Below are 12,161 nucleotides of genomic sequence, written 5' to 3' on the forward strand. Positions count from 1 at the left end.
GCACTGTACAAGACAACTTTTAATAGTCTACCAAATAGTTCCATGAATAAAAAAAATTCAGACTAAGAATGTTCATTTTATGTGGAAACAGGGGAATTACTGTGAGCAGTGCCCTGAATGGTCTGGGGGAAAAAAAATAGAATCACTTTTCTATACTCACCATTGAGCTTAAGCCATTAAAATCCACCTTTGCCCTTTGAGACAGACAGTTCGTATAGCTCTAATCTTGAGGTTCCCAAACTTTCCCAATTCACAGGATCTTAGTGTCTCAGTAATTTTTTCACAGAGCTCCTAGGCCAAAAGGAAAAAAAACACTAACATAAATCTCACTTATCCAGTAGAAAGTTCCCAACAACTTAGCCATTTGAAAATATAATACACATAAATTGAAAGAAAAAATATTTTTATTTTGTTCTTAACCACAGTTATTTATAAAAGGATATGTATGCCAGGCATTGAACATCGTCTCTCAAACCTTGGAACCTGTATAGACACCACCACTTATTCACCTCGTGTTCACACTGATTTTCACTTACTACTTGCATTTTATAACAGCTGCTGAAAATCCAGCTTCTCAAAGATAAGACATCTTTGAAAGGAGTGCAGCACAATCTAATGTTGAAACTGTGAACGATCTTGACCAAGTAGTTCACCTGGTGGCCAACAGATGTCAAGCATCACCACATCTCCCTCAACATTTAGCCTATGCCACGGGACGTCCGTGAGTTTGCTGTGGTGTCCTGGGCACCTAGCGCATAGTTTGGGATTCCTGGCTCTATTCTTTTTCCATTTTTGATTCTATTCTCCCATTTGTAAAATATAAGCACCCACTTTAAGTGTCTAGCAACTACCTCTGTCAAAGCTGGGATTAAGCAGAATATAACATTTACTGTCATGTTATAACTCTGACCTTTCACTGCTAGCACTCAAGAAGCTGTGTATTCCATCCTCTGTTCTTTGTCTCTGGTAAAGGCTGTAGAGGATGAGAAAGCTCCCAGTGGCCAGGCATCCCAAATATGTCTCTCGGAGAACAGAACAAAATCTTTTGCTCTGTTATACATTTAAATAAAAATACAGTTTTTAACCAAGCTCATAAATAAATACAGAGAACAGATGGGTGGTTCCTGGGGGAGTGAGGTGGGGGGGACAAAATGGGTGAAGGAGGTCAAAAGGTACAAACTTCCAGTTATAAAATTAATAAGTCATGGGTATATAATGTACAGTGTGGTAACTATAGTTAATAATACTCTATTGAATATTTGAAAGTTGCTAAGAGAGTAGATCTTAAAAGTTTTCATCACAAGAAAAAAAAATGTTGTAACTATGTATGGTGACGGATTTAACTAGACTTATCATGGTGATCATTTTGCAATCTGTACAAATATCGAATCATCATGTTGTATACCTGAAACCAATCAAATGCTACATGTCAATTATACCTCAGTTTAAAAAAATGAATACAGTTTTTAACTCATGATGTTATCTTTTAACAGATCATTAGATCAAGACTGAAAGCAGTACAAAAATAGGTAGAATTTGGTACCTTTCTCCTAATTTTTAACCATTCTCAATCACATTTTAATCTGATCCTGATTTTTCTTTCCAATTACATTTATTTCACTCACCCTAAATTCCTGTCCCTTGGGTCATGTAAATGGCTCTAACAGGAGTACTTTGGTACTTAAGCATGGCTTGAAATCAAAGCCTTTGTTTTTTTCATCTGGGTCAATATGTTCTCTTCATCATTACAGTTGTTGTCATCATCATAATATGAACAATTTATCCTATTTGGCTGGTACCAACATTCGGAGAGATGGCCTCCCTCTGTCTCCTGTTTCTAGCTTTTCCTGGCTCCTTTTCCATAGGCAGAGGCAAGGGGAGAAACAGAGAGACTCATATATCTTATACTCCCTGCAAGATTGTCTCTTCCTGGCAACAACAAAAAAGACTTTCTCTTTCTCTGTCTCTCTCTCTCTCCCCCCTCCTTTTCATAAAGATCCCCTATGTTCTTTTAACTACTGTTTATTACCACCTTCCTATAGTTGATGCAACCTACCTCTGATATTAAGCTACTGTCTTGTAATGGAAACTACATGCCATCGCCAAGGATAAATTCAAGCTTATCAGAACATACTGTTTAAAGCATGTTTCATAATAAACAGCACACAATTGTAGATAGCAGCACAGAGCCACTGGGACTCCAGAACAGGTATCTGATGCCAGAACGCAGGAGAGCAGTGCCCTTCACTGCTGCTCCCATTTCACCCAGCCTGATGTTGAACTCCCCCCTTCCTTCTTGCTGGAGATTTTCTATAAACCAGATGTCAACAAATATATTGGATTCTTTATACTTTAATCTGTTTAACATTTCGAAAGTGTTGAAAGAGTTGGGCACATTATTCATTTCAACTACAGCTACTTTCTGATTACCTGGGGAAGGGATTAGCAGGATACCTGTTTGAAGCAAGGTATCCCAGAAGCCACCTCACTGGGTTTAAAATCTAACTGGTACACAGCCTTCAGTGGGAAGACTGATGGATGGTGTTCAGTAAAAATTAAAAGCCTAGGAAAAGCACAGGCCCCCGGGCCAGAACAAAGCAACTGCATGATGGTTCCACCTGGGAGTCGAGGTGGGAGTTTTTCCTTGCCATGCTCCTGGGGACAAAAGTGAAGTCAAAACTTCCTTGCAACAGTGATGAATTCCTCATCAGAGGGCCTCCCGCTTTTGCCGAGCTGATTTCGTGAGTGGTAAATGAAGTGGTCCTCAAAGAGAGAGCTGATAGAGGAGGAAACAGAAAAAGCACAGCCGAATCCCCAAAGATTCCCCGCATAGTGAAACAGGAGCAACTTTCAGAAGTGATGAGAGAGACCAGCCCAACCTCAGCTCTGTCTCAGACACGTTTTCTTCCTTCCTGACTCATCGGGTTTCTTTAGGAAAGCCTGGTGAGAAGGGATTAGGAAGCAGGCGAGGGAGCCAGCCTTTTCTGGCAACACGGGGCTTTGTGATTTCAGATTCTGCAAGTCTTCAAGAACAGACTTGGTGTGCTAGCATTCTAGGCTGGAGGCCAGCAACAGTTCAGCTACAGTGAAGCACATGAGATGGCTGGTGCTGTCAGCCAGAGACCCAAGGACTTTCCTGGGGCTGCAGCTCTCTGGAAGTTTGAAGCTATCGGGACAGGTTTGCCTTCTTGAAAGGTGCAAATGTCACCAGCCAGGAGTGGCAACCTTCTTGAAAGGTGCAAATGTCACCAGCCAGGAGTGGCAGATGCCGAGAGGCATCTGAAAACAGATCTCCATCTGGTAATGGGTTAGGCTTCCTGGGACACAGATTAGAATAGTTTGAAATAAAGCGACGGAAGCACCGGTTTGGCTTTTCACATATTGTTATGGTCTCTGGGTCATTTCCTGCCTTTGGAATTTATTTCCTTTCCAGGTTCAGCAGAACCCAATGAATACAAGAAAGAGATTGGGAGTTTTCTTCGCCTCGGTCCCAGCAGAGGGGTAGCTCTGTATCTGTGAACTTGTACCTCTGAGGTGGTTGCCTCTTCCCATCTGCTCTCACTGAGCCCGGTAGGAGGGAAGCTTTAGGAATGGAACGATAAATGGGGAAGGGAGCCATCTCCAGTTAAGTCAGATGAATCCTCTTGTTCCTAGAAAACAAAAAGGGAAAGAATCGATTGGGAGGGTGCAAAGGATGCTTTATTGGGGGGAGCGCTTTACCATCAGTATTCCGTTCAGGGAGGGACACAGCCCCTCTTGGAAAGAGGCTGACACCAGCTCCATGTAGGCAGCCCCTCCCCTGACCTCCAGTTAGGTACTGAGGACAGGTTGCTTCACAACCATGACCTGTTTTGTTTTATTTTACTAACCTTCGTTTCCCACTTTGTCCCCCCAGAGATTTAACGTAGCAACAACTGTCTTCCTGGCAGCATTTTAATGCTCATTCTGGGCACTTTGAAGCTGATGTGAATCCTTATTGCAAAATTTCTCCGCAGCTCCCAGCATGCCCTGAACACCCGCTGTAGTTTTGCAGTGCAGGGACGCCCCAGAGGTCAAGGTGAACCATCTAACGCAGAGGGCTGTAAGAGCTGGTCAAAACAATGCAGAGGCTGCTGCCACTGCCGTTTCTCTAAGTCTGAAAAGGTTTGTCTCTCTGGAGAGTGAACCACAGTCACAAGTTCCTTCTGAAAAGCCAGCTCATGCAGGCCTTGCTGTCAGGAGGAAGCTCGTGGAGTCTCTTCACATGTCCACAGCCCATGTCTCTCTAGACTGAGAGATCAGAGTTCACAGCTTTAGAGGAAGGGCTGATTTTTGCCCCAATCCTCAGCCTAAGCACAGCTAAACTGGCAGCAAGTGCTCTGTCAATGCAAAGGAAGGGGCAGCTGGTGATCAACCTTTATCCTGGTGGCCCCCTCCCCCATTCCCAGAAACAAGAACCAGAACACTCTCCCTTCCCCCACTGCCTTGACAGGAAGCCAGGTTATCACTGGGGCTCAGGAGAGAATCAAAGTGACCTTTCTGAATCACACCGTCTCATCGGGCGTCCACAGAAATGGTCTGTGACCTTCACAGTGATGTTTCCAACACTGAGGAAGTTCCAGGGGAAGGAAGGAAGTGGCTAGGGACAGAGTTGGCTCTATAAATAAGCAGCGTCAGAAACACCTGTAAGGTATGATTTTCAAAACAATGAGAAGTCTGCTGAAGAGCCCCATTCTTCCTCTACAAAAGAGCACTCTGGAGGATTAAGGCATCGTGTTTCCATGTAAAAGTGTAACCTGGGACTGGTTAACTTTCTAAGCCTTTGCTTTTAAACTTTAGAGAGTCTTGATTGCACAGGTCTGGCAGGAGGCCAGGGATCTGCATCTTTTATCAAGCCCACCTGCTGATGCTGGTACAGGTGGTCTATGGCCCATACTTTGTAAAACTGTGCTGAGAGAATTGTGAATTACTGTCATATTAACATGGACTAACTGGTAATACCTGGATTCCAGGCCAGGCTTTGGCGCTCTGTGTGGGCAAGACAGTTTAATTCTCGGAGACTGAAGGCCTCAGGACCAGACGGTGACCGCTATAAATTTAGTTGGAGGCTGGTTTCTAAATTATGGCTCACAAGCCTGCAAAGTATGAGGATTGGTCCACAGGGTTAAAGAGGGCAGGACTTCTGCAGCATGTCCTGAACACTCACTGAAGTTCTGTGGTGCAGAAAACCCCAGAGGCCAGAGAGGACCCTCTGACCCCAGGGCTGCCGTCCTGATATCCTACATCTTGGGGTACAAGAACTGAAGGAATAGATATATCTCCTTTCCTTGCCCTCAGCCATTTCCAAATGGGAAAAAGGAAAAGGGGAAAAAGAGATTTATTCAGTGTTTTGTATGCCTTTGTATCTTTTAAATTCTCAAGTAGCCCTAGTATCATTTAGTCCCATTTTGAAGATGAGAAAATTGAGGATTAAAGATGTTGCACAACATTGTACTTCAGCTATACTTCAATAAAAAATAAATTAAAAAAAAAAGATACTGGATAACTTTCAAAAATTCCCAAGGTCATATGACTATTGAATGCTTGAGCTGAAATTTGAACTCCCGTCTACCAAAGCCCAAGTTCCATTTTCTTTTCACAAAACCATTCATAACTAAAAGTTATGCTGTGACCATTCTGAGGGCCTAGATGTTTTGAGACCCTCAAAATACCCTCACCTCTCCCTGACCTTCATCCATACCTGTTACCCACTCTATTTCAGAATCTCACCTCATCTTTGATCTTTATTCCAACCCTGGTCTGCAACCAATCTCTCAGTCCTGCTCATTTCTTATTACCATAAATTCATTAGCCCCAGGGGTGAAATATCATCACCTCTCCTGGGCCCAGGAGGAATTTTCTGATCCATAATTACTCCAGCCAATGACTTCAAGACCAGTGGGTCCTAGAGAACCCAGGATATCGCCAGAGGTTTCCACGGATTGAGAATCCTCAAATGCTTGAGAGGCATTAGTGTATTTACTGATCTGAGACCCCTCCCCTCAATCCCAATCCCTGTACTACCTACGCCCCATCCCCAGATCTCTTCTCAAATCAGAGCAGAGATGTAGGGAACCTGGATCAGCTGTTGCCCTTCTATTAGAAGGAAATGCCGCCTCAAACCTCAACTTCCTAGTAACAGTGATTATTCTGGAATGCTGGGCACCCCCTAGTGGGAGTAACAGAGAGAAAAGACAGACTTTTGATGCTGTTCTCAATAACCCATCCACCCCCAGCTTCCTGCCCCTCAGCTGTCTTTGCCTTTGCGCCCATCTCACTGTTCTTGAAATGATTCATTCTTCCCACGATGCCTGGGCCTTTTGCCCCATAAAACCCTCCCTGTCTTTACAGACATAATGGGCTAAAATTAAGCAGAAGGCAACTCAGGCAGAACAGCAGGAAAAACTTCCTATAGTGAGAGCTCTTAAAACTCCAAAATTCCTTATAAGGCAAACTACGACCTAACTGCACTGGGAAAACAATAGAGAATATCTCGGAAAGATAATTTTGGAAGGGAGGGGGATGAGGGAAAGGCTGCTTTCCTGATTTCGAAATATATGTTAACACACACATCTGACCCCCTCAGCCTGAACTGAAGACTTACATTAATGCCCTGTGCTATGTCTTACCTCCTCTAAGGCCAAGGGAACACTCAACATTTACCCATTTTGGAATAAACTGATAAAGCCCTGTCCTAGCAGAGGGGCAGCCCATCTGTGGCCTGGGCACTATAGACCGCTGTGGGACATTCTGAACATTTGTCACTATCACTCACTCTTTAAAGACCCTGGCCATAGCCACCCCCCCCATGACAGGGGATGAGCCCTATTACATTATAATCAATAAACCATTTTCTGAATACCTACAATACACAAGGCTCAGGTAGACCCGATCTTACGCATTTTAAAGATCTGCCCACATCTAGTTTAGTCCTTTGTCCAAAGAAGGGCTTTAATAAAAAAGAGAGAGAGAGAGCTAAAGTTTTCAAGTGATGCATTAAGAATTCTTCTGGGCATATTATTCACAGCCCACATTTTAGTTAAATACCTCATCATCTGCTCACTGGGCAGGGGTCAGCCAATCTCATCCTGCAGCCCAATGCCTGTCCCTAGGGGATGTTATAATTCATAGCATCTCACCTCTCTATGCTTTTGGTTGTTATGGTCTTCCTTGTTCCTGGATTTGAGTCATCAACTCATTAGTGCCCATTCAAGTTAACCTTTCCTGATAAGTTCCCTGAAACCTTGCTCATAATGCTAGCCATTCCAGTGCAGAATTATCTCTGCTCTGGCTTCTGCCTCATCTTTGAACCAAGTCGATTGGACAGTCTAATCTCCCAATGGCTTATGATGTTGATCTCTTTCATCTTTTCTTTCAGAGCCATTTGATGATGTTCATCTCTCCGACAACCAAGAACTCTGGAAAAATCTCTCCCCTCAGGCATTTCCATTTTTGTGTCCTTGCAAACTCAGCAGAGGCCTTTCAGGAGGAACCTCCATGGGGGGTTACAGGACACACTGGACCCCAGTTCATGGGACCTCTGGGAGGCAGAGAAAGGTCAAGGAAGCTCCATGGTCAGCCTCTCGGGCCTAACAGCAGAAGCTGGGACTCCTTCCTGCATAACTTGGGCTTCAATTAAAGGCATTTTTTAGTCTGGAGACCTTTGACCTCCACTCTGAATGGAACACTCAAAGGGTGAAGTAAGGTTCTCTGTTGGCAGGAAAGACACACTGATCTCTGGCCCTGGTGTGTCCGCCAACCTGGAAAGATACCCAAACTGTGGTGAGTTAGCTGAGCCACCTAGAGTGCTACTGTCAGAGTCAACCATTCCTCTTCATGTAAGCTGGCCTTGACTTTGGAAGAAAGGGTAGTGATGTGTTTATGTGCTCAGAGGAGAAAACACTATGGAGAGAGAATGAGAATTAAAAGGAATAAACCCAACTAGAGGCTGCTTTGGGTGACTGGCAAAGAAATCATAGAGAAGCTCTGACAGTTATAGATACGGGAACTTCCACTACTTCTGTCTCTGTTTTAGAAGAAATAAAAATTAAATCATAAATCTAAAGATGAAGGTGCATTCATCTGGGGAGAGGAACAAACAAGCTGTTACATTTCAAACAGATATTAGGGTTGCAAAAAACGAATACTTTTAACCTGCTAGTAGAAGTGCTTCCTTCCTGAAAGTTATCATCGATTAGACACCAACACCAAAGAGAAGGTTACAAAAAATTCTTTTTCATGCAGGTTAAGAAGCATGAATTTGGGCTGTCTGTAGTTAGCTGGATTCCTAGTACTGGATGCTTTCCAAGAAGAGAAAGGTGAGCAACCATTGCAGTTATGCGAAATTCAGGTGTGCGCTTTGTGGGTAAAGGTGAGGAGAGGGTGCTTCAGCTGGCCCAGAGCTGCACCAAACAGAAGTCAATGGTTATGGAGTTTGGGGGGTGCCCAGCGGTGATGGGGTCCCTGGATCAGGCCTTGAGAGACCCAACATTGAGCCCCCATGGCAGTGCTTGTGAGCAGGGGGAGAGGTCTAAGCTGCCTGCCAGTACCTACAGCAAGGTTGACAGATATGCATTATCTGCTAACATCCCCAAGGGAAGGGAGTTATGTGCCAGCTGTAAACCTCCCAGGAAAGACAGGTATGCCAGCTCTTAGATGGCATTATTCAAGGAAACCAGGTGAGGGCTTGAACTCTGGCCAGAGAAGCAGGGTGTGTGACACCTGAGGGAGCTGGGTGGGAGTCATTAGGACTACACTCAGGCAGGGAAGAATGGGGTGTGGTGTGCCCATGAAAGGTGGGTGTGAGCATTCCAGAGCCTCGACAATGTTTACAAAAGAAGCTTCGGTAAATACAGACTATAAGTCATTCTGACTGTCCTCAAACGTTTTCTCCAGCTGGGCTTCTGGTTCTTTTAAAGCTACAACATAAGGACGTTCTCAATAAAGTTGAAGTTAAGACACAGCCTCAGGGACTTCCCTGGCGGTCCAGGGGTTAAGACTCCGCTTCCACTGCAGGGGGTGAGGGTTCAATCCCTGGTCGGGCTGCATGGCCAAAAGAAATTAAAAACAAAATGAAAAAAATAGTCACAGATTGGACGAGATGATAGCTATGTTTTGGAATCATAGTAGCTGAAGTTAAAGCAAGCGCTCCAGGTCTTCATCAACTTGACTTTCTTCCCCTCGCTTCTAGGAAGGCTGTGAACCACTCTACTTTGTCCTTTCGACCCTTTACTTCCTGGGGTGCGCTGGAGCCAGTGCGTGCCACCTCCCAACCCCGTGTTCAGTTAGCCTCATGGCAGCTCACAATCAGCCATGGTGGGAGTATTTATACTATGGAAATTGGCCAACACTACGAATCGGAGCTTTATGTTTGTTTCTGGAGAGCCAGTTGTTAAACATTTACCCGTACACCATGCCTGCTGCTAAAAGTTCTTCCATGGGAGAAGGGACAGTGAACTGAGGGGGAAGGACGTCCGGGGGTGGGGGAGGGATGGTGAAGCCCAGAGGGTCCAGAGGGAAGCGGCAGATTGCCAGGATTGGGTCTGCCTGCCTCACAAATACCGCCCCCCTCAACACAAGCCTTGCATCCAATATTTCACCTGCTGTGTGTCTACGACACATGGAGATATTGCTTTCTGTTCACTGGGGCGGAGTGGGGGTGTTTTACCTCCCCACTGAACTTGTTTTGAGGTTTATGGTGCAGGTATAATAACCTAGGTCCAGAATGTTTTTTCTGTTATGGATTTTAAAGTGTTTTCATGTAGATTCAATCCCACTTTTCCTCTTCCAACCTCCCCTGCCTCCTGGCTTCCCCACCACCCCCTTCCAACAATACGTGCTCTCTCTCCTTCCCCTATATGTGCTTCCCACTGACCTTTGGATGCAACATCTTATCTATTATAAAAATATCCCTGAGCCAGATAATTATTACTCCCTCTAGAAGAGAGTTTTTTATTGTACATGTAAATCACCTGGAGAATCTTGTTAAAAAGCAGATTTGCATTCAGTAGGTCCGGCTGGGCCCTGAGAGTCCTCATTTCTAACAAGCTCCCAGGTGATACTGACGCTGCTGGTCAGCAAATCATTCTCTCAGGAGCAGAGCTGTCGGCTGGATACGTTAATCAACGTGTCTCCAACAGTTGTCTCGCCCTTCTACCGTTTCTACTTCAAGAAGTTCCACCTCCATTTCTGGAACAGGCAGCGCCTCCCAGGCTATTGGACCAGGAGTAGGATCATAGCCCAGCAACCAAATCTATATGCCAGGAGGGTTGGATTCTCTTTCAAGAATCTGAGCTAGAATGCTGTCCTAGCCTGGGTTCCCCCACAAAGCAGAGCCTGAGACAGACGTTGGCACATAGCAATTATTTGAGAATTTGAGCAATTATTTGAGAATCCCATAGAATAAGAGGGCAGGATACGGGGAGCAAAAGAAAGAAGGAATAAAAAGCAGTACTAGGATGTATTTGTTCTTGAACTGATCCTGGCAAAGCACAACAGGCACTCAGTCCCATGGGACGTGCCAGTGGACCTTCTGCTATGCATCTCATTACTATCTCAAGCATTTATATGGCCTTTCCTTTATGAAATTACTGATTAAATGCTTGATAACCCTTTACTTTCCAGTTTTCAGATAATTACTTGGCTCCCTAGCATGGTTAGTCACCAATAAATTCTATTTTATATGATTATGAACTCATGGATTTAAATATATTTAATGCACTTCAATCCACTGCAGTTATTATTCTAATGGGTGCTCAAATTATCCCATCTTTGGTCAGTGGAAGCTTATTCCTGTTGGTTCCTGAGTTTTTTGATACAACCCCAGTAGTCTTTTATGGCTTCCTTCTTTTCTGGTATGATAAGATATCCAATAGAACTTTCTGTGATGATGGTAATGCTCTGTATCTGCACTCTATGATGCTTTAGCCACTAGCCACATGTAGCTATTAACCACTTGAAATGTAGTTAATACAACTGAGGAGCTGAATTTTAAACTTTATTTAACCATTGATTGATTTTATTTTAAATAGCCACATGTGGCCAATTGCCACCATATTGGCCAACACTATTCTATTTTGTAACGAAGAAACTTAGGTACAGAGAAGCAGTGGGATTTGTCTGTGATGTAATTCAATCCTTATTATTAGAACAGTGCAGGGAATGACTGCATCTAAATAATCTGGGAAATGTTTAAAATACTGATTTCTGAGCCTCACCCTCAGATATTCTGATTCATTATGTATGAGGTGGTGCTCAAGAATCCGTTGTTTTAAAAGTTGTTATTTTAATATCACCATGCGGGGACTTTCCTGGTGGCGCAGTGGTTAAGAATCCGCCTGCCAATGCAGAGGACACAGGTTTGAGCCCTGGTCCGGGAAGATCCCACATGCCACGGAGCAACTGAGCCTGTGCGCCACAACTACTGAGCCTGTGAGCCACAGCTACTGAGCCCGTGTGCCACAACTACTGAAGCCCGCGTGCCTAGAGCCTGTGCTCTGCAACAAGAGAAGCCACGGCAATGAGAAGCCCGCACACCGCAACGGAGACCCAACACAGCCAAAAATAAATAAAAAAATAAATAAATAAATAAATAATTAAAATATTACCATGTGATTCTGACGAGCAGCTAGGTTCCAGAACCATTATATTAGATTACTGGAATGTAATATTTATGTTACAGCTATGGTTCCTTGAAGATCATTCCAGTGAATCAACTGTACATCTTTAACTCCTTGTGGTAAGTTTCTGAACTCAGAGGATCCAGAACACTCTGCTAGTTATGGGATCAAGAGCTACGGGTGCTTACAGAGGCTTTCCTCTCTCTGGCTTCAGTACAGGTCTCTGGCCTTAGCCTGTTTTCCCTGCTATAACACACATACCATGGACTGAGTAGCTTATAAACAGTAGAAATTTATTTCTCACAATTCTGGAGGCTGAGAAGTCCAAGATCAAGGCACCGGCTGATTCAGTGTCTGGTGAGAGTCCGTTTCTTATACACCATCTTTTCACTGAGGCCTCTTTTATAAGGGCACTAATCTCATTCGTGAGGGTGCTGCCCTCATGACCTAATCACCTCTCAAAGACCCCCACCTTCTAATACCATCACCTTGTGGGGTAAGAGTTCAACATATGAACTGGGGGGA

The 12,161-nt window shown here is 44.2% G+C and overlaps 1 long non-coding RNA gene across 3 annotated transcripts in view; it reads right to left on the reverse strand.

The window, feature by feature from the left end:
• LOC309644263 overlaps nt 1-12,161 on the reverse strand; it is a 200,341-nt gene that overhangs the window by 126,274 nt on the left and 61,906 nt on the right. For all 3 annotated transcript variants that reach the window (XR_014254320.1, XR_014254321.1, XR_014254322.1), the window contains exons 4-5: nt 3,528-3,650; nt 161-291 (exon numbers count right to left, since the gene is read on the reverse strand). This is a non-coding gene — a long non-coding RNA (uncharacterized lncRNA). The remainder of the gene's footprint in view (nt 1-160; nt 292-3,527; nt 3,651-12,161) is intronic.

This window comes from Balaenoptera physalus (genome assembly GCF_965194825.1).
Source record: "Balaenoptera physalus genome assembly, chromosome: 15".
Taxonomy (NCBI): domain Eukaryota; kingdom Metazoa; phylum Chordata; class Mammalia; order Artiodactyla; family Balaenopteridae; genus Balaenoptera; species Balaenoptera physalus.